The following is a 23,907-nucleotide window of genomic DNA, read 5'->3' as shown; positions in this document are numbered from 1 at the left end:
CAAAACTTCGCCATGTTTTCGTGTGTTTACCATAGACCAGGGGTGCCCAACCAGTCGATCGCGATCGACCGGGAGATTCCCAGTCGATCGCGAGATGTGTCAAAAAATAGAACAACAATATTCTGTTTTATCGTTAATGTCCTGTAACATAATCTTCCTGTGCCAGAATAATGCACTTGAACGCATCAAAGCTTTGTGATTGGCCGGCGTGACCCCATGTGTCGGGGCGTGGCTGGTGAGCCACTGCTCACCAGCCACGCCCCGACACATGGGGTCACGCCGAATGGCAGATGGCAGTGTGCACTGCACTAGTTCGCTAATGTTGTCCGTGTCAACACAGGAGTGACAGTCCGCACACACACAAGACCGCAATTATGGCAGAAGCAAAACATATATAATTCTCACTCCGAGTGGGAGGATGATTATTTTTGTATCTATTCCAATTCAAAGTCCATCTGTCTCTCATCTGCAATGCGAGCGTGGCTTTATCGAAGAAGGGTAATTTAGGAGCGGCATTTCAAAACTGCACAAACGCTACGAGACGGAATTCCCTCCTAATTCTGCCCTACGCTCCAAAAGGGGAGGGGCCTGAAAGCACAGCTAAATGCACAGCAGTCCATTTTCACCAGGCCCAACAACAAGAGCAAGGCTGCTACGTGTCAGTCACGTTCTTGTCAAACACATGAAGTCTTTCAAAGATGGCGAAGTTGTGAAAGAAGCAGTCCTGGAGGCTGCCGACACGCTTTTGGGGGACAGTAAAAAACGGTAGCATTTCAACAGGTTTTTGATATAATAAAAACTCAAGTTAGATACCGTTATTAATCAGCTGTAAGTTTTAGTTTGTTTGAACTTATTCATTATAATTATTGTACAACATGGTATAAGAATGCAAACATTAAGATCTGTTCTGTTTAAATTGATTAGTCTATTATCAATTCAGGTTAAGAAGCTAGTGTTGCTTGCATCCTATTTTAAAGGCATTTATTTTTATACTCTACTAAAATGCAACAAAAAAAGGGTTTGATTCTATTAATGTTGTCTTTTTTATTGCACTTTGGCAGCAGATTCCTGTGTAGCTTCAGATCTGAGTTGTCTTATTAGTAAGCCTCATTTATACTTTTGTAGCAACACTATTTTTATATCATGGCAAAGAAAGGGTTCAGCGTCTTTTCTTTTTTCCTGTGTCATATGTGGCAGCACTTCAATGTTTCTTGAAAACATTACCCACTGTAGTGACGTGTGAATAAACTCCAACTCTGTATCAACAACACTTGTGTAACTTCAGTTAAATACTTGTATGTGTGTAGATTAGAAAGAGGTAAGATAAAGGATCTGCAGTATTTTATGAAGTATTCATCGTAGAAAGGTCAGTTTTATACAAGTAGAAATGTGTATTTACCTGGTAGTAGGCTGTCAGTAATGGCTACGCCTCTATATTTGGACTGGTAGATCTCGGCAGACTGGCAACTTTAAAAGTAGCTCTCGGTTCAAAAAAGGTTGGGCACCCCTGCCATAGACTGTATATGGTGTTTACAAAGTGAACGCATGGATGACGTCACGACCATCACGTGACTACTGAAAATGGGCAAAATGGCAGCGGCCTGACGGAATATACAGGTTTTGATAAAAAAGAGCTATAAAATCATTATTTACCGGGGAATATCGCTGATTTCTTCAGGGTATGGTTTAAACATAATGTTTCACTAAATACTGAAGTTTTGATTAATTATCTAATGAGTGGAGCATTCCTTTAAGATCAATGCAAGAATAACCATACATACATCTTTCTCAGATCATGTTCTCCCGGTTTGGAGCTAGTTAGAAAATATAAGAATGCAAGAAATAATGAAGATCTTGGAAGCTGAAGTGTGCAGATGATTTAAAGAGATAGCTCGAGACCAAAAACCAAACTGAAAGTAATATTAGGTCACCTTTCAGAAAGAATCTTATATAATGAGCATTGTGTACATTTCAGAACAGATTGTTTCTTTCCACGGGCAGCAGACAGTCTACTTTCTGAGCTTCATAGCTAAATCACTACAGCACAAGCCCGGAGGATGTCCACAAAGTGCCAAACAATCCTTATCAAACACAGAAACCCACAACACTGAGCGTTGATAAAGCAATGCGGTTCAGACCAGAGGCAGAAAAGGAACGCAGGTGCTGTTTACCTTAAGCCGACATAACAGCTCCTCTTGATAAGGATACAACTCCTACGACTGGTGAATTTAAGCCTGTGCGGTTGTAACGGTTTCATTACTGCCCGGTTAAGATCACAGCACAGAGAGATAACCATCTTAAAAATAAACATCTTTCATTCTGTCAAGTAAAAATGTCTCCGTGCTGCCTCCACGTGACGGGCCTTTCTGATGTTTAGAGATTACTTCTCCCCCGTCTACCCTGAAACACTGTATGTGTGTGTGTGTGTGTGTGTGTGGGTGGGTGTGTGTGTGTGTGTGTGGGTGGGTGTGGGTGTGTGTGTGTGTGGGGTGGGTGTGTGTGTGTGTGTGGGCCTGTCAAGGAGAGGAATGAGAAAACGCACTGGCAAATCACATGACAGACACGTGATTTCATCTTGCTCAAAATGACCGACAGTCTCCTTTCAGCTGCGTGCCTCAATGCACCTCAAAGCTGTAAAGACTGATATAAAAACAGTTGGATAATTAATCGATCACAACTATGGGCAGAAAATGAATCAGTCAATTCAATTTGAAATGTTATTATTGATTGAGGGTCGAAAAACTGTGAGCAATGCTTATCAAAATGTCCAAGAATGAAATGTGAGTTCATGACAATCTATGTTGATATGAAACAGAAAAAAGGGAGCAAAACTTCACATTTGAAGAGATGAAAATTGCAAATGTTAAGCTTGTTTTTTTTTTTAAAGTCTTGTCGAATAGAGTCATTATCCGGCCGCACTAAGCACAGAGCCACCTGGATACTTCTGGATTTACAACCAAACACAACATTACCAGGATACTGACCAGAGGCTGAATTGTCCAAAGCTACAGTGCACCAGTATTAGATAAAATAAGTGATATGTGTTTCAGCCACAGCCAAATGTGAATCAATTCAGGTTAACATTAGACAAAATGCTCTGGTCCAACAAAGTACCTACAAACCAGTGATCTTTGGTTTATTCAGAACGTGTACAGTAAAAACTGCGAGGCCATGTGACCCTTTGAACGCTGACCCTACTCCTGCTGCGTAGCGATGTGCCCGAGGTGCAGAGTGACCGAGTGGCGACATCACAACTCTCTGATTAATTGCAGCCGGACTGCCAGTGTCACAGGGCTAATGGCAGACAGATGCTGGCAAACGCTGTCGCTCGGCCTAATCTGGAGCCAAAAACAAGATGGCTTAAAGCTCTGCCCGCCTGAGTCTGGGAGTCAGAGCAACACCACACGGATGGGAACTAAATCTCTATCTCTTCAGTTGTAGCTTCCTAATCTGCAGGATGTCTTCTCTGCGCAGCACTCAGCTTGATCTGAGAGCTGTTTGCATGGAAAACACACAGGAGAGCATTGATCGCTCCGGGTTTACTTTGTGGGATCAATGATAATGCCATCATTACCTACAGTGGAGCTGTGAGGCTGTTTGGTGTTAAGCACCTTAAGGGCTGCTGTTGAAGCCATTTTCACTTGTAGGCATTAGGCTTACAAGGTGGCAGAAGAGTAAGAGTGAGCTATAAAGTATATTTGCACTCAAAGAGAGATACTGACACGATGGCCGTTCCTGCAACGATTAGACGACTAATCTATTCGTTTATCGACTGTAAAATAAACAACCACTATTCAGATCATTCATTAAAGTGTTCATATTTGTATTTTGTGCCTCTTCTGCGACACGTTTACATGCATTAATGTGAAAAAAACAAAACAAAGTATATCTTTCTCAATCTACCTTTTTTCACCCTCTGTCTGAAACCACAGCCCAGTCTGCTCTGATTGGTTAGCTGGCCGGCTCTGTTGTGATTGGTCAGCCGCATAGTCGAAAGCCACAGGAAAGTGAAACCAAAAAAGCATAATAGGGCCCCTTTAATCTTAGATCTTCAAGCAAAGTTGGCAGAAAATGCTGTTTTCAGCCCCTTACGTATGAAATATTCCTGCTGTTTCTTTACGTCATATAAACTGATTATCTTTGGGGTTTAATATGACACAAAAAAAAATACATTTAAAGATGTTACCTTGGACTTTAAGACACTGGGATTGACATTGTTCAGTTGTTTTTGACATTACATAGGCCCAACAAATCTAGATCTGTAATATTGGGCAGACTCATTTTAAATATTCATCAGTCTCAGCGTTATACTACACAGTCTGCAGTTAAAATATAACCTGAAGCCACTGAGTAACAGTCACTGTATATGGCTGCAGGGACAGAGTATTCTATTATTCTTTAGATTGTTAATGTTGAATCTCTTCCTTACAGATGATGAGTAGTCTCTGCATGCGTGGTATAAATAGTCCATTACGATCCAGGGTTTCCCACACATAGACTATACTTGGGCGGGCCGCCCAGGTATATTAACGGCCGCCCAAGTATATTTCGCGACCCTTTTTTTTTTTTTTTTTTTTTTTATATACGTTTTTTTTTTTTTTTTAATTTTTATTCGTCCGTGACCACGACGCCATCTGCAATCGATTAACTTGTGGACAATGATCCCTCGCTCCCTTGCTCTGATCTCGCCTCGTTAAGTGGCCTGCCTCACACAGGGTGGTGACTGGCTGTCTACATGATGTGGCCTGCCAACATGGCCACTGTCATAGAGATCATAAATCAAAGCCCTTGATTGGTCTCTGTGTGTCATTCAAGCTCGGGATAACCTCAGCTCAGGTGAGGTAAAGGACTCTGAGTGTTTAGATAGTTAACTTAGTCTAAGTTCTCAGTGGGTCTCAAACGGTGTGGTCACCATTTATGTAAACACATATTTCCATTTGAGAGGGTAGTGATTGATCTAATGGATAGTGAGGTGGGCTGAAGATCGGAAGGCTGTGAGTTCAAATCCCGCCAGGAACACCACCACTAGTGTGCCCTTGAGTGCCATCTTTATGCAAAATGATTATACAAAATGAAAACTTTTTTTTTTTTTTTTGCGCAACCCCCCCTCCCCCGCCCGCTGCCACCACCCGCCCAAGTATATTTCAGATCTGTGGGAAACACTGCGATCATACTGAAAATCAATACGAAATACAACCCAGTCTCTTTTGAGAAGGCTATATCCTGCGACGTTTTCATATCAAATGGTCTGTAGTGTTCACAGGGGAAAGAAGAAGCTAAAGCACAGCCGCCTCTCTGATGACCCAGATAGAAAAACGTATGCTGCTACAAATGGTGAGCAAGCAGTGACTGCAAATAACTGGTCATGTTGATGATTAACGCAGACTGCATTGCTCTAGCAGTCAGTTATTTCGGAATATGGAAACAGACTTTTAACACAGGCTTTAATATCAATCTGCCAAGTCAGAGAGCATGAAAGCATGTCATGTTTGCAAGCTCTCTGAAACGCATCATGTTGTGACTAATACACCGAGACGGTCCGAGCAGAATATTTTCATCTGAAGTCAGAAGAATAACAGCAGCAGGTGCTGAGCAGTGAGGAAGTGGGACACTGCCTTTACGTTTCCAGACATTTGAGGGCAAGCACTTGTATAAATGTTTGAACAGTCTCTCTGCACACTGGCTTTCTGAAGCAGTCCTCTATACTATAGACGTCCAACTATAACAGGTTTTTACTTGACCACTTCAGAGTCATGTGGGGAAAAGCAGCTTGTGAATGAGAGAAAGCTGAAGGTAGAGACATATCCTGCAGCAAAACTGAGAGTGAGGCCAATAGTCTTTTCCGACTGTCCAAGAGGCATCTGAGCTTTTGACAGAAAGTGAGACGGACTGAAGGAGTTAAGGGCCGACAGAAAGATCCCACAGCTTGTATTTTTAATAAGGCCCCGGGTAGCAAGGCTTCAAGAAGAAGTACTGCAAGGACTGAAATATTAAGAAGTCTAACGATAAGAATTAAAGTTTTTTATCACTCTTCTTCAAACACTCTCTTTCCAGTGCTTTAGGTTTGACTACCTGATTAGATCATATGAACAAAGACAAACTGTCACAAAGCTATCTCTGATTCGTCAGACAGCCAGCTTCGTAATCAGTTGTTAGTTTTGTAGGTATCTTTTAATTGACAAAAATTCAAGACAAACTGAAAATGTTGAAGGCGCAACGGGAAAAGTCAGAAAGGTTCATTAAAATCACCCTGAGGCGAACATAAACGTCCGTAACACATTTCATAGCAATCCACTCAAAAGCTGTCACGATATTTGAATAATTCATTACTTTCTGCTCACCAAAGACTCAGAACCTTTCAGACTCAGAACCTTTCAGAATCATGCTTTCAGTTTGCTTTTCTAGATTTACAGTCTTTGGGATGAACAAATCACCACGTGAGGGATTGCTGGGATAGTTCAATAAAAACAAAACCTCTCCCACACATTTACGTGATAGGCTAAGAGGCGGGACCAGCGTTTCCGCCAGGGGGCGTCTTGCCGTCATTTGACAAATGACAAAACAAATTATAATTCGAGAGAAGATCGAGTTTTTATCGCTTGAAATGACGAAAAGGAAAAAGGACATCCCTCTGTTGGAGGGGCAAAAGAGTCTGGTGGGATTATGTTCACCGCCAGCAAAGCATGTTCCTGTGACGGAAAGTGTACTGCCGGCGAGCCTTGACGGGGGGGTGCTAGTGGAGCACGCACGTGAACTGCGAGTGCCTGAGCCTCGCAGCGGCGAAACTGAGGCTCCATGGTAAACTGTGGTAACATGAAGAGCCGTTTAGGAGCCGAAAGAGTCGGCTCTTCTCAGTGAGCCGAGCCAAATGATCCGATTCACTAAAAAGAGCCGGAATTCCCATCACTAATACGTAAAGAGATAGTATCTATAAAAGGGACGGCTCAATTCAAAATTCAAGTCACGTGACACAACGTGACGTCACACCCACACCCCCTCTCGGGGTGGACGCCCTCTCAGCCCTGGTCTGGCGGAAACACTGGGCGGGACATCTCTAAGCACTTGACGAATCACAAAATAGCCGGCCAGCTAACCAATCAGAGCAGACTCGACTCTGGTTTCAGACAGAGGGTGAAAAGAGGTGCTGCAGCACAGGCAGTATGAGAAAAATAAAGAGCTTTTTGAACATTAAAGCATGGAGACATGTCACAGTAGAGGACAAAATACAAATATGAACCTGGAAATTAGCATAATATTTCCTCTTTATGTCAGTAAAATGTTTTCCTCTAAACGCAACAAATATTCTCACATTGTATTAATGTATCTGTGGTACAAAATAGCTGTGTCCAGAAAATTAGAAACTCAGAAACTGCAGTGTTACAATGTTCCACAACAACAGTAGTATTTTCTCTAGTCAGCAGTACGAAGGTTATATGTACTGCAGTGCTGGGCCCACTTATCCTAAGAGAAATCAATACGGAATATACCTTACTGTTATTTCACTCTGTAAATAAATGCTCTGCACACGTATAACATTACAATATGAGCTAAAAGGAACCAAGAGTGTTTACTATTTGTATTTTTAACCTTTTTTATGGATTTTCTTAGCTGGTGAAGGATGTGAATAAGCTTTCATACAGTAATAAATTGCTCTTTTTATCGAGCCGTTCTGTCCTTATCATTGAGCCATTAGAGCTGCCTATAATTTGACTGACAGAAAATTGATTGTCATTTAAGTCTTGAAAAAACACCAAACGCTTCCCCCAGCTTTTCCCATGTGTGGGTTTTCTGCATGCAATATTTGTTGTAGCTCCAGAAGAAAATGGATACTAGTACAAACTGTAGCATGTGAGTTTTTAAATCCTAATATCTGACTGCAGCAGTGAGCACCGGCCTCTAGAGGAGATGTTACTTCACTTTAAACTCATCATGGCCTCTGGGTTCCTGTATATCCTGATGTATCTCTCTCCTTAAGGAGTCTCTGGGTCATTGTGCTTGATGCCAACCCTTCAAATAATTAATTGTGATTTCATAGAGAGGATGGAGGTAGGGCGCTCCCTGTGGAAGTGATGGAGGGGGAAAAGATGGAGGCAGCTGCAGGGGAAAGCACAGTCATGGGTCTGTGTTGGGGGGGGAGCAGCTGTTGCAGCCATGGATCACAGCTCATCTGCAGACGGCTGACTGAGCGTTTGAAGGACCTTTCTCACTGAAGAATCACACAAGAGACTCAGGGCTGTGCCGTGGTTACAAAGTCAGAAAATAAAAAGGACTCTTTATTAAAAGGTCCCATCATGTCATGGCCATTTCTACTGATCATAATTCCATTGTTGAGGTATACTAAAATAAATGTATATTGTGCAATTTTCCAAACTCACATTGGTTTCTCATACAGCATCTCTGTAGTATGTGTATTCACTCTGTCCCAAACGGCTTGTTGGAGCTCCTGCCCCCCCCCTCCCTGTGAGCCCAGTGGCCGTCTGCGAGACAGCGAGACACCGCGAAACTCAGCCTGGGCACACACACACCCACAGCCTGGTTGGGAGTTTGTGTGTGTGCCCAGGCTGAGTTCCGCGGTGTCTCGCTGTCTGGCCGACCCCACACCAGTGAGCCAGCTCACAGTGTCCCGCTCCTCGCAGCAGCGAGCCTCGCAACGTCCCGCCGAGTGTGTGTGTGTGAGGAAGCCCGCGGATTGCTCCAAACGTAACGGCTCTGCGGACGTAACATAACAAATGGACCAATCCGCGGAGCCGTTATGTTACGTCACTATACCCAAGAAGTAAACAATAGAAAAAGAGAAATGTCCAACGAGGCGTTCTGGGGCAGCATAGAAAGGGGGTTTGTGACTTTGCAGACCGTTTACATGCATAAAAAGCTATAACACACAAGGGGACGGGTAATAACCGGAAAAGCATGACATGGGACCTTTAAGATAAATAACTCATGTGATCAGATCTAGTGTGATTAATACTGTTGGGAAAATACTGAATATACTCTTCCAATATCAGAGTAGCCCATGATAACAAAGGCTCAACTGTAGCTATCTACGTAACAGGATGTATGATTACCCAGAAGAGCGTCAGGGTCAGGACACACTGTTTTAGGCATATGATAGCTATTAACATGATGATTCAGCCCCTATGGAGATAGGCATATGACGGTCATGTTTATTGCTTACGTCGGCCTTAGCTAATCTGAACTAAACAATGAATACGGCTTTGAACCGGTATTCCTGCATCTTGTGACTGTGATACCCTCTCTTGTATTTAAGCATGTGAAAGACACTATTGGGGGAACTATTTGTCCCATGCAGCTCTGTATGTGATGACTACTTCCATTCTTGCAAGGATAATCAATCCTGATTATTGAAGCTCAAACTCAGTGACGAGTGATATTTTTCTTACAAATACTATACAAATAAATAGACAAAAATTATGTTAGCTCAGATGCCAGTGTAGCCCTATTTTATTTTTTAGTATTAGTTATATACGATGTTGAGAAAATTGAGGGCTGGAGTGCTGGGATACTATTAGGAATCTAAAAATATGCATGCAAAAGGTCAATTCTGTCTGATCTAATGAAGTACATACTTGACAGAGGTACTTAAAATCGTATTGGTTCAAACATCAGATTTTGCCATACAAGTATCCAGCTCATTTATTAGCAACATTGTCCACAGAACACTATTAGCTTCCATGTTATCATTGTTTTAGAACAATGTATCTCAAATGTATAGTTTTAAGTTGTATTGTGGCATTTAATCCAACCCTAATGTGCTCTATTGGAAAACCAAACACGTTGCCATGTAGGCCACATTAGAAATATTGTTAGTACAGTGTTGATATTCAACTTTACCTACCGCTTCCTGTATAAGCACTGAAAACTTCCCGGTGATGCCTAATATCGCTGAAGAGATGACAGCGAGGCCATTATGATCATCAGGAGTATGTGTGTGCTGATGACCCGGCGCGGCAATTATGATCGCCCTCCATGTGGACCACCTCCTACTCACGGCAAAATATACGAGCGTGTTGACTTTTATCTCTCAGTGTGTGCATTAAAGCAGCGAAAGAACACAAAGAGGCAGACAGGAAGTCCACCCTCGCTGCCCTGGTGTTTAGAAACAATGACACACGACTCGATGATGCGTGTATTTATAACTTGCACTATTTTGCAAGGCAGATAACAAGAGAAAGAGAAGGAATGAGTTCATAATGACAGATGGGCCTGGTAGCCTCTAAAGCTCCTGCAATATGACAAGGATTACTCAGGAGAGCAACTAATAAAAAAACCGGTGCTCATGTCCTTGCGGGGTGGCACATTACAAAAGACAATCCAAGGTAAAAACCAAACAAAAAGATTCTTATGGCAAATTCTGTGAGAATCTCCAGTTATGTGATAAACAAAGTGCATCACAATGTCTTTGCAGTTAATCTGTCACTGTGCTGTAAAGCTGCTGAACCCACAGGGGTGAGGCGAGGAGCCGCTCACTGTGTCGCTGAGAATTGAGAATGTGACAGCCAATTAGAGCCAGAGAGGACGTACAGACACACAGGACTCCCCCGTTATTCAGGACACCTCAGCTGGCACATTTGTCTCATTAGCTCTAACTTTTGAGAAAAACCTCTTTAAGATAGGATGCCTGTTGTTCTTCCTTTGCCAGAAAGTCACACAGTAACAACAAATGTAATTATGTGTCATTTAGTTTCCTAAAAAAAGGCTTGTTAGCATTGTAACTGTGGCCCTTCCTGGAAACAAAGAAGTGAGTAAGCAGCTGGTTTTCTTGTTATTGTTTACTTGTATCTTAATTGATGTTGGGATAAACCTTGACACAAAGTCCAGACAATTTCGTAACGGCCCGTCCACACGGCGGCGTGCGTTGAAGCTTCAACGCTTCTGCCCATTCACTTTGAATGGGGTGGACGTCACACTTTGCCGAACTGCATTGTGGGAGCGTCACTTCGCTTTGCTCGCTTCAAAAGTTGAGCAATGTTCAACTTTTGAAGCTTCGACGGAAGTGTCAGCCAATCAAATCATATGCAAGTACAAGCTCTAGCCAATCAAACCGCCTGCTTGTGTGTCCGGGGCGGGAGATTCATGTGATTGGTTTTTGGTCGAGTTTCAGACATGCCCGCCGGCAAGCTTCAACGCACGCCGCCGTGTGGACGCTGCGTAAGTACTTTAACATTTAAATATAACTACAATTAAGTCTGCATCAGAATGAAGAGGGTTACAGTTCAGACTGAATCTCTGTTGTTTAAAATACAGATGTTTGATGAGTTTAATAAGCAGACTCTAGGCAAGAACCACAACTATTGCCTTTATTTTATAGCACTATGACATAAAACAAGAAACTCTTGTATCGTTATTCAAAGAGTACCTCAAACAAAACTTGTAATGAGTCCAGGAAGTGCTTCATATCAAATATTTATGAAGCAAAGCTAATTTCTCCTAATGTGGTGTGAAAAGCAGCACTTGACTATTTTCTTGGTGTTCTTACAAGCTTTTTAACTTCTTGCACAATCTGGTAATACATTTAGCTATTTTAGATTTTAGTTAAATATGACCTGGATTGTAAATGAGGTAATCTAACAGAAATATGAGCTCACATTGTGCAAGACTGAGAGTTAATTATCTTTCTGAAGTGTCTAGAGAGTCTGTATCTCCTTGAATCTCTGGAACATTTGGACACTATTGATTATACACAGGGGTGCACATAACTTTTTTGCCCTGGTTCTCAAAGGAGCACCTGGAGATGTTGCTTGGTGCTCATCCTTAAAATGAAATAAACCTTAACTTTTGAGGGGTCTTGACTTTATTTGCCAGACACACGGCACTGAACACACATGCAGAGGTGAACACAGAACACACATGCAGAGGTGAACACAAGACAACATTAGCACGACCAGTAATCCTACAAGCTGTCATCACTCCCCTCCTGACTGTTCTCCTCACTGTCTTCCTCTCTGTCAGACATGGTAGCTGATGATGTAGGCCTACTTCTTTCTCTCTGGTTGAGTCTGCGATTAGCATGCTTGCATCCACAAGTCAACAGCTGGGTTTGGGTTGAAAGTCTCTGTTGTCATCTTAGACAAGTGGATGTAATCAAATAAGTATGTGAACATAACCAATAACCTACCATAGCCAATAACAAATGAATGTAACTTATTTTATTTGTGTTGTTCATTCATATCTTATTTTACCTTAACATTTATTTATTTATGCTTTTTTTTTTATCTCTCCAGTTTTAAAGGATATTTTTGGTTACTGTCCTATAGTATACATTGGAATGATTTCAAACCTGTTTATCCCAATAATTACAAAGGAGTGCCTTGGAAATATGTGTTTACATAAATTGCGACCAAACCGTTTGAACTTAGACTTTACCTCACTGAGCTGTAGTTATCAGTCTGACTGGAGAGGACTCTCCCTCCACATTATTGTAGAAACATCTTCTTCTTATATCCGTTAGAGCAGCTAGCACGGCACCAGATTCTAATAACAACAGCGCTGGTACCGGTGCACCCTCCCTCTCTCCCTCGCATTTTGGCTGTGAGCTGCGGGCGCCAGATAAGCCAACATCCCCCATTTTCATCACTTACAGCGCCCATCGTACAGGGCAAATGAAACGTGTAACCGGGGTGAAAAGGGTGTTACATTTACTTAATTATGAATGTTGTTACATCAAGGCCGAAAATTAGGATGAGCCCCAACGGTCAAAATGTTTTTTTCCCTCCCAGAGCTGCCAACGCAGCGCCTCCACAGATCTGGCGCCCTAGGCGAACATCTAGCCAGCGCTACGGGCCAACCCTGAGTTCATATCATGGTTCATACATGTATGCAACTCGCAAATATCTTTCTCTCTCTCTCTCTTCTCTCTCTCTCCTCTCTCCTCTATTTTCTCTTTTCCCTTCTCTCTCTCCCTCTCTCAATGTTGGTACGCAAATGCGCTTTGTTTCAAATGACCCGGTGCTCTTTTTTTGGCGGAGGTGCGCATGCGCACCTGCGCACCAGTTATGTGCAGCCCTGATTATACATTTTCACTTTATCCAAATGTGCAGAACATGAGGGTCAAAAAAGGGAAGAGAAAAATCATCTTTTTTAGAGACCGAATCATTAATCATCTGTTCGTGCACATGTTGTAGACTAGAGTTTGGCTCTGACTCAAATAAACTAGCTGACACAGCTTTTTCGTGACAGTTTGTGCTGATAAGCAGAATATTCAGGGTGAAGAAAACTACAACATAACTACCATATATGGGACCAATGTCTTTTAAACAAGCATGACAAATGTTTTGAGTATCATTTTATGGACACGGAGCGAGGGCAAATGTGTCAGTTTGTTCCCCAAAGGTCCAAACTGTGGCCTGAATAGACGTCGTGTCTAGTCTCGTGTCTCTGCAGAGTGTCAAACCCTTTGAAATAACACTCGGGTTAACAGCTCCTATGTGAAGCTAATTTACACTTCTTTCAGACGGCAGTTGTGTAAAATCCACTCGTAATTTCCGAGCATAAGTGACTGGCCTGTATTTACTGAACAGCTTGAATTTAGAAAACTAAAAACATTTTTGACTGGCTAATAAATTCAAACAAGCTTCTCATCCATGACCTGTAATGGTGCATGCCCACGCTCCTTGTGACGCACTTCACTGCCGAGCTCCGTCTTCAGAGGGAATTTCTGAGCTAAATTGCCTGCAACTGGTGTTTGACCCATTCATTACCAAAAATCGAATTACAGGCTGCCACATGGTTCTCATTTCCCCACTCGCGTCTACATAATTACTTTAGGCAGAGATGAAAAGGGACGCAGGATTCTGAGGCTGCAAACAGGCCTGCAAACACTGTCCAGCCTGCCAGAGAGATGTAAAGTCTCACCTACAAAAGAAATGCATGAACAGGGCTCCATCTATCATTTTACATTTCCTTCTTCAGTTGCTTTTGTGTTTTAAGGTGTGAGATTTATACAATGGCATCCCGATATTTCCCTCTGCTCACTTGTCTTTCCTTTGTGGATTGAATGTAAGCATTTATTGCCTCGTACTTAGATTATGGTCTGTTTTTTCCCCTAGCCAGATGCCTATCAGATAGGTCTTGTTAATGATTAAATTAAAAATAAATTCCTTTCATTAATTAAAAAGCTTCGGATACTTCACAAGCCGGGGAGTCACATTGTTGAAGGGCAGGGAAGACCTTAATGAGTCGCCGCGGCTATAATCACGCTTTATCTGGAGCAAATTGAATCCAGCAGGTTACAATTACAACAACAGCTCAGTGTTACAAAAAAAATGGTCTAAGACAGGAAGAAGAATGAGGGCAGGATAAAACACGAGGAGTATTTTTGTATTCAAGAGTGGAAGCCGCTTCAGTGATTAATTAAGAGCTCACTGCAGCAGAGGCTCCCACTGTTCAAAGGAAACTCTTTCTTTCTCTCAGGGAGCCACATCTGAAGGTGGAGCTGAATAAAGGCGAAGTGTCCACCAGATCCTGCCGCCCTATTTGGGCTTATTCATGAAAGTGGGAATACATTTTAAAAAGGGTGGATGGAAAAGCAGAGATGAAACAACTCATCTCTTGTTTTTTTATTTCCTGAAGCCAACCCAATGAGCCTTAGCACTGAGGTAAAACATTTTGTTGGAGATTGACGGAAAAGCATTATTGTCGCTTTTCAAAGCTTTTTTTAATGCATTAATATACCGCAGGTGGTATTACATCACATATAAATCAGACACATTTTGTACTTTGATGAGGATTTTTTTCGTTGTTCGTTTGTGTATTTATTTTTGCAATTTCCCTCAAATATAATCTGGCATCATTCGGATTACTTTCTTTTACAATGTTCAGCCCTAGGACTGTTACGGTACGTCCACACAGCAGCGTTAAAAAAATCTTCCAACGCTTCTGCCCATTGAGGGCCCGTACACACAGCGGCGTGCGTTGAAGCTTGCCGGCGGGCGTGTCTGAAACTCGACCAACAACCAATCACATGAATCCCCCGCCCCTGACACACAAGTAGCGGTTTGATTGGCTAGAGCTTGTACTTGCATATGATTCGATTGGCTGACGCTTCTGCAGAGGCTTCAAAAGTTGAAAATTGCTCAACTTTTGTAGCGAGCCACGCCAGCAAATCTCCGCTTCGCTTCCCACAATGCAGTTCGGCGAAAAGTGACGTCACCCCATTCAAAGTGAATGGTGAAGCTTTCAACGCACGCCGCTGTGTGGACGGGCCGTCACTTTGAATGGGGTGACGTCACTTTGCCTCACTTTTCGCCAAACTGCATTGTGGGAAGCAAAGCGGAGATTTACAGGCATCTCAGGATTCAAAAGTTGAGCAATGTTCAACTTTTGAATCTTCTGAAGCTTTCGGTGGAAGCGTCAGCCAATCAAATCATATGCCAGAACAAGCTCTAGCCAATCAAACAGCTGCTTGTGTGTCAGGGGCGGGAGATTCATGTGAATGGTTGTTGGTCGAGCTTCAGACACGCCCGCCGGCAAGCTTTTTCCAAAGCCGCTGTGTGGACGTACCGTTACGTTGGAAAGATCATAAAAATACAGATTCATACAAATACTAAATATTTAAAAGTTAATTAAGTCTGCTACACTGTACACTACATCAGATCATCTTTTTGGATGTGGTATATTGAGGAGGGAAAGGAAGGCAATGTAACACTACTTTCATTAGGGATTCCTTCTTGGGACAATACTTCACAGATGAGGTGGCAATACTTTACAGATGAAAGTACCAGTAAAGTGGTTCTATTGTACCCTCAGCTGTAGACACATGGACAACTGGAGACAAATATAACCAAGACTTTATCCGGGGGATGGGCATGTGGCGTGGAACAACTGTCTTTATATGAGAGACTAACAACTGTTGTCCCACAGTATCATCCTTTTGATTTCCTCATGAGTAAAGTCTGCCACAGAATAGCAACATGTATCCATCTTTTTCTACCAGGAAACTTTCTAACTTGTCAAACACAGGTGCAAAAACTGACACTAATGTTTCAGGGCTCTGGCATTATGCATGTCTTACTGGCACAGCTAATTGGAAGGGAGACATCATTAATGTAATTACTAACACCTGTGTTATTCCTGCTATAAAGTCTACAGTGAAAAGGGCTTATTTAGACAAGAAGTGTCGTCAAGAACACCTGCTGGTTTGTAGGCAGCAAACTCTCACTTCTTAATTAACTATTTTTCAATCTGGTATTCAATGTAAAAAAATATATAGTCCTTGTGCATTTCTCCTTCGACTTCAATCCAAAACTGGTGAACAGCCGTGCTCTCCCAAAAGTCAAATGGAAGTATCCCCTCCTAATATTTGCCTTGACAACTGAATCTCATTTGTGGAGGCCTCCTCTGCCAATTCCCTGTCCCTGCATCAACACCCACTCTGTGCCAGACCCACACTATCACACATCTGACTCGTTTTTAAGCCATGATAATCACACGGAAAAATAGCCTATGTCTGGCTAACACTCAAAAGTTATTTAAATCCACTGAGACCTGTCCTAGTTCAATAATAAGGCCAATTTAAACATCACTTTGATGCCGTTAGAATAAGTATCTTAAAATTCACTGGCATTTCCTTTGTAGATATAAAACTGTTAAAACTAGAACATATTGGCACGACATAAAACATGGAGCTGACATGGACATTATGAACAAAGTCAATGCACTGACGTATATTTTGGGTTTCCTGCCATTTGCAATGAATAGTATTGTTTTTGTCAAATATGGCTGAAGCAGTACATTTTGCATTTATTAAATTATTAATATTCCGATTACAATTATTTCAACATTAAGTCTACAAAATCTGAGAAAATAGAACAATAGTCACAAAAAAAAATGTAAGGAGCGCTACGTTTAAATGTCTTGTTGTTCCAACTTAAAGGTGGGGTAGGTAAGTTTGAGAAACCGGCTCGATACACTTTTTGTTATATTCCATGGAATGCTCTTAACATCCCGATAGCAATGAATATCTGAAGTGCTTTGACAAAAAATCCATAAAAAAAAGTCATCTGTGGAAGCCGTAGTACTTTAAAAAGCACGACCAATCATCTGAGCCGGCCCGGCTAAAATAACTGGATGGCCTACCTGCCTGTCAGCCTTCCATCGGGGCACAAACTTATCTCGTGCCCTCATTGGTCATGTGCGCGTTCGTGTGTGTTGGAGGAGGGGCTCTGTAAGGAAGTGGCAGATTTTCTCCGGTCGTGTATTTGTAAATTGTAGCGCACTCGAGCTGGTTTCTCAAACTTACATACCCTAACTTTAATGGACAAAACTAAAATATTGAATTTATACAAAATATCTAAACAGGTCATAAAGAAGCCAATTAACGAGGTGGCAACTAAAGATTGCTTTATGTTTTTACTTGATGAAGAACATAAAGAACTATTAAAAAAAGATGATCAAGATTGTTGGCTATTACCTTTATGCCTTATTGACTCCGTCGATATCATTGGTTCTATTGTCATGCTTTATTAATACTTCTTCCTTGAACCTGGCCTTCCCCTGCACATATTTGACAGTGAAAACAGTTAGAGTGAAACACAATTAACACACAAGCAGTGCAATCCTGCCCTGCTAGCAAATAAATCCTCTTATCTTTCCATGCCAGTGGCAGCAGCAGCCCGGCTTTCCGTGTCCTCCTGAGAGCTCTTCCTCTCCGTGCATGCTGGCACAGACCATAACAGATTGACTCAGCCCGCGACAACAGCTGCCAGAACCCCGCAAGCCTCGTCCTCCAGACACTGATGGATTGTGGGAAGGGAGCCAAGGTGATTAGCCCCTTGACGTGGGAGAATTATTGCAATGTACCACCCCAAAAGAGATCGCACCTGAGTGTCGACGTGGAGCATTCACTCACACTACTTAAAGTCATGTTGATATTGTCCGTTCTGCATTAATGGACTGGACTTGAACTCGGCATGTCAACACCAACAAATGGCAGGATTTCTTTAGGGTCACGATCTCTGGAGTCGAAAAAAGTGATTCTTACAGAGAGTGCATCCTTTCCACAGGACATATTCCGCTGTGTGATTTGATTTGATGAAATGTCTTTTGCCTCGCAGCATAGTGTATTTTTAACTGCTCTGTCACGTAAGGCACTTACCTTGAGCTTGACAGTGACAAACACTAAGGTCCACTGGAGGGAGGCAAATGGAACCTGCATTTGAGAAAAAATATTGCTGCTTGGAAAATGAATTAGCTGAGAAATCCTGCTGCTTGACTAGCAGGCATGGCACAGAGCTGCTGTTTGCTTACCGTGCCAAAAGTAGAACTAGTCCTGCCATCTCTCTCTTTTATTCCTCTGCATTTTTCTGCCACATCTGTTCCAGTCAGAACTTCTATTCACGCCATTAATTTCCCTCTTGCCTAGCGCAATAATAAGAGGAACAAAAAGTCCTGCTGTTATTCAGTAAACATACAGAACAAGCTGTCCTGAGTTAATGTACCCTAACTTTTCCCGCCTCTTAAAGCAGATGTGCAAAGGGCTCAGGAACACTCAGCTATTGAAGTAGTTAAACCTCAGCTCTTTCTCAGACGGGACAGTTTGACAGAACGCGAGTCGAGAGTCGGCGGCTCCATTCTGTGATTCATCCAAACCCTCATTACAAGGACAGGGCAATTAACGTCCGAGCCTCGATGTTCAACACCACAGCCAAAATCCTCTCACTCACTGGACTGTGAAATGTTATCACACTAATGGCGCGTTTCCACTGCAGCGGGTAGCTCGCTTTAAGCGTGCAGAGCCGTGCGGGGCCCGTTTTTGGTTGCGTTTCCACTTGGCCTAGTACCGGCTAGCGGGTCCTAATTCACAGTTTTTCTGGCCCCATAAAATCGTGGTTCTAGGGCCAGGAACAACCAGGCTGAGTCGGGCTGAGTATGCTAAACTAGAGAGAGAATCGCTGGCAAGGGGGCTACAACTACAACAAAATGAACATATTTGACCGTGATTTAATTGTAATCCACATTTCAAAATGATGCCGAAGTAACAACATACTGATACCGGTTAGTAAAAACCATAAATTAATGCTTTGACAAGTCTGCAGACAGACGGCAGGCGAAAAACCTTTTTAAATGCGTGTTTTCTGAATGGAGATCGGCTAAGCTAACGTTATATATGCTCCGACCGTCCACACGGCCTATACAGACATAAATAAACCAGCGACTGTATTCACCATGACACAGACAGTCTGTGGTTTGTACTTGTTTAACTTTTGTCTAGTTTCTGAACAGATATGAAGAGCTGTGAGCTCTGAGTGCTAAGAGCTAACGGCTGTGTTGTTTTTCTGGGGCTCTCATTGAAGATGACGTCACGGCTCCGCCTACACTGCGTTACTATAGTAACTACCCCAGTTCCTAAACTGTAACGGAAGCGCAGCATTACAGTGAGCCGGGCCTAATAAGGCCTAACCAAACCGAGCGAGGCCTGCAGTGGAAACGCGCCATTAGACCACAAATCAGGGCTGCAATAGAGAAGGACACACAATAAGTAATATGTGTGGAACAGAATGCTGCACACTAATACTGATGCAAAGGATTCAGGTTAAAGGACTTTGATGAGCTTTTGATTCTACATCAGGAGATAAGATGAGTTGTGCTTTTTAATGTGGATTTAAGGGACTAAGTGTTCCTGACCAAGTAGAAAATGACAGTCCACATTTTCAACATTTATAGAGCTTAGCAACAGAGTTATTTATCAGAACTCTCTTTGCACTAGGAGAAAAAACAAAATGACTACTACTTAACTTTTTACAAGCTATGATGGAGTCTGGTGAAGTGTTCATATGTAACACTGTATTAACTAAGTTGCATTTGACAACAGATGGAAGGACTTTTCAGCTCATGTTTTAATGGCTATTCTCGCAATAAACCGATATTCCCTGAGGACATTTTGACATGTCATGACGTAAAAAGATGTCACAGTTCGAGGGCAAAGGTTAATCTTGTGCATGCTGGTTCACTGGGACAGTTCAATGGTGCGTCAATAATGTTATTAGTTACACCTCTACTTTTCCTGCCATGCCAATTCAAAATTCTGCACCAAATAAGGTTAATTATAATCAGAATTCACTATTTGATTTGAGTATAAACTAAACGCTTTCATTTTAAATTGTGAGTTTAGTGTTTTTGACCCTAAGAAACACTGATGCATTAATCAATAACAATAATCTACAGCTCCACAACTGCCTATACACTTTAATTTGATATTATGTTATTATACAAATATCAAAAATAATGTGGTGTATTTCATTTGAAAATGCCACTTGTTTGTATTTCATCCCCAGCTTCCAAATGTGAGGTTTAATTTGCATCCATCTAGCAGCTCAATTTCCAATGATCAACATCTGTCTCATGCCAAAGTATTCGACATTGATTAAAGAGTAGTAATTATTCCACTACAGTACACATGGGAGCACAATTGGAGCATCAGGCGGGCGTCCAAGTGTTTATTGGGGGCCGCCCATCTGCAAGCACCTTGTCCCTTTATGATGAAATGCTGATGTTGCTATTATTCTGAATGGTGGCAGTCGTTGATTACAATGTGACCACAAGAGAAAAACAATTACTCAAAGACAGAGTAGTAATCATGGCTCTATGAGAGAAAGATCAATATCCTTGTCCACAGTGGGATACACGGTGCCCTGTACAGTCCGTATTAAAGCGTGCTGTGGCCCGAGGTAAGCAGAACAGGGCGAGGTTAAAGTCATACAACTGGCTCCTTTATAGTTTCATTGTATTAAAGGTGGGGTAGGTAATGTTGGAGAAACCAGCTCGAGTGCGCTAGAATTTGAAAATACACAGCCGGAAAAATCTGCCACTTCCTTACAGAGCCCCTCCTCCAACGAACGAGCACATGACCAATGAGGGCACGAGATAAGTTTGTGCCCAGATGGAAGGCTGACAGGCAGGTAGGCCATCCAGTTACTTTAGTCGGGCCGGCTAAATTGAGTGGTCGTGCTTTTTACAGTACCACGGCTTCCACAGATGACATGTTTTTATGGATTTTTTGTCAAAGCACTAAAGATATTCATTGCTATCGGGATGTTAAGAGCATTCCATGGAATATAACAAAAAGTGTATCTCGAGCCGGTTTCTCAAACTTACCTACCCCACCTTTAACTCAATGATCAATAGAAAATCCATACAATCATTTGTAAGCCTCTGTTGTTTACAGATAGGCTACTGTTTTTGGTTCACAGTATACAAAGCTTAAAATAACGTACAGCTGTTTTTATCTCGGTGCTGAAAATAAAACCACAGAGAGAAGAATGCCTCCAATAAACACACCCATCAGTAGCCAACATTAGCATCTGCTGTGATGCGTTCAAAGGCAGCTGACCTACACAAACTACAATATACTGCACACTTCTGTCTAAAGTTACTGCTGCACAGTCAACAACTCACACGGTCACTCACATAAGAGAAACATGAAACGTATAGGTAATTATATAACATAAAGTGAATTAATAATGTTTTTGAATTGAGGAAAGAACATGAACTCCAGACAGAGATGTGAAATCTGATTCTTCTTTAGTTCTCTCTACACAGAGGGGACTATTTAGTGTTTCAGAATACCCTGCAATCCCCTTTTGCTCTGCATCATCAGATTCAGGACACTGCATATGTTTGTGCTTAGCAGCTTTGCTTTCTCACCAAGACCAAGAAATGATAACATATAATGAAACAACGACATTTTACTCACATATAGCAAAAACATCAACTTTGAAGTTTGATTTGATTTGATAAAAGCATTCTCCTGTCAAGTAAAAATGCACAAAGGAATGCTTTGATGATGCATACAGCCACACATAAACTGGCAAAATAACTCTGGGACAACAACTCTTTATTGGCAGCTATTAAATAATGAATTGTTCTTGCTCCCACATGCTAGGCCTGGCCTTCATGTTGGCTACTGGGGATACTTTCCCCCAAACTACAAGACTCCTCTAATTAAACTCGTACTTTCTGAGCAGTGCTAAGCTCCTCTGTCTGATCAGTCATTGGCTGATTAACATAATGCACACCATGCAACATCTGCATTTAGTTCCCAGTTAATCAGGAACACCTAGCTAAAGCAGCCCTGCAGTGAATCCTACCTTCATCAAGGTTGAGATAGTCAGATGTTTGGATGTTTTTAATAGTCTATCCTTACTTATATCGATGGGAAGGTGACAGTGTAACCACACCGTGAGTTTAGTTTTTATAGTGAAACAATGCTGAATAATAAAGCAAAACATAGTCAAGCCAGCAACAATATATTGTGGTTTTTTCATCTATTAACATTTTTGAATCTTGAATAAATGAGAATGCTACATTGCTTAATGAGAAATGTACAACATGACTGAAAGAGCCAGATTTCAAACTTGTAAGTCCCTAAACATAATACGAACAAAAAGCAAACCCAACTTCCGTTTCCAAATGTGTAGTTTTAGAATTGAATCGACAGTAACAGAAGCAGCTATTATAGTTTTCTTGCAATAATGTATACGACACTCAACAGCGGGATGAGGAACACATCGGTGTATAAAAGCAAGCTCATTATGGCATTAATAATTTGCACTGATTTGCATAAGCCAGTATGTGTGCTTTCCATTAACACGTCGACAATAAAAGGTTTTATAATGAAGTTACTCGTGACATTTTGGTTATACTTAAAGATCGGCACATTTCTGGAGTTGTGGGTTTGATAATTTAAGGAAGAATAGATGCCCAAGATTTTTTTTGCAGGTGATTTGCAGACTACTTCATCGCAACGTAGCCCCTCTAAACCGGCTTGGTTGACGTGTGCCTGAGCCGAGATCAAAGCAACACAGCCTCACGACTTCCAGCGGCTACAGAGAACAACCCAACTGCCCCAAAGTCTTTAGAAAAACACCAATATGTGTCCTTTGCACCAGGTTTTAATCACGCATCTTAAACACAACGAGGAGAAGTAGACACACGGTATCAAATGTGCACAGGGGGCTTTGCAGGGGAAAGACACAAGGGGCCATATGTCTCATCTGGCCAATTAGCTAGCCTGCTAGCCAGCAACGGTAACAACAAAATGCATTGGCTATGAACTACACTGGCTCAACAACGTTAGCTTCAGTAGCTACTCACCACAGCAGAAGAGTCCGAATTGTCCAAATAACTGAGTCAAGGCCGCCCGGTGGCTTTGTCAAAACCTAAATAACTCGTTGTGTTTAATTTTGCAAGACTACAGTCACCGGACAAGCCTGCGGTGTTGCTGCGTTTTCAGCTCGCTCCGCTCACAGCACCATTAAAAGCTGCATTGTTGGAGCGACGGCTGGACAAACAGCGCCGACAGTGCGCTGCAAAGCATTGTGGGAAATGGCGTTCGTTGTCCGTGTCGTTCAAACATGGAAATATTGGGGAAATGCTCCACCCAGTGTTCAGTGTGGGTACTTACTTGCTCTCAATTTAAAATAGAAGATTATATAACATTTAATTTTTAAAATACTACATTAGTTATTTATCTTATTGGCTCATTGTTATTTTCTTATTCTATTTTTACATACATTTTTACATTTCATGTTGTTTATCATCAAATGCAGTCATTGGTAAATCTTAATCCTAATGTGTTTTGGCTTAATGATCCATCTTCCTCTTGAAAAATACCATACGACTATGTGTTCTTATGTTTTAGTAATTTAGTCTTACATGTTACAGGGTGCTTAACAAAATATGAAACCATACTAAAAAGGGGACATTATAGGACAAAATCAATTCAAATAAAAAACGGATATAAAATGACTTATTTTACAGAATGAACATACATCTACATACATCTATTTTTCCCCGGGCGCTGTACAATAGCTGCCCACTGCTCCTAGTGCTAGACTCCTGGTACTAGGATGGGTTAAAATCATAATGCAGAGGCCAAATTTCACTGTGTGT

The 23,907-nt window shown here is 41.8% G+C and overlaps 1 protein-coding gene across 1 annotated transcript in view; it reads right to left on the bottom strand.

Moving 5' to 3' along the window:
* extl3 (exostosin-like glycosyltransferase 3) overlaps positions 1–23,304 on the bottom strand; it is a 36,689-nt gene extending 13,385 nt beyond the window's left edge. Inside the window, exon 1 of the mRNA XM_034220361.1 lies at positions 23,110–23,304. The gene's annotated coding sequence lies outside the window, so the exon portion shown is untranslated. The remainder of the gene's footprint in view (positions 1–23,109) is intronic.
* Positions 23,305–23,907: the final 603 nt, after the last annotated feature.

This window comes from Gymnodraco acuticeps, unplaced genomic scaffold (genome assembly GCF_902827175.1).
Source record: "Gymnodraco acuticeps unplaced genomic scaffold, fGymAcu1.1, whole genome shotgun sequence".
Lineage (NCBI taxonomy): Eukaryota > Metazoa > Chordata > Actinopteri > Perciformes > Bathydraconidae > Gymnodraco > Gymnodraco acuticeps.
Note: the sequence above shows the minus strand (reverse complement) of the source record. Positions and strands in the feature narration are given on the sequence as shown.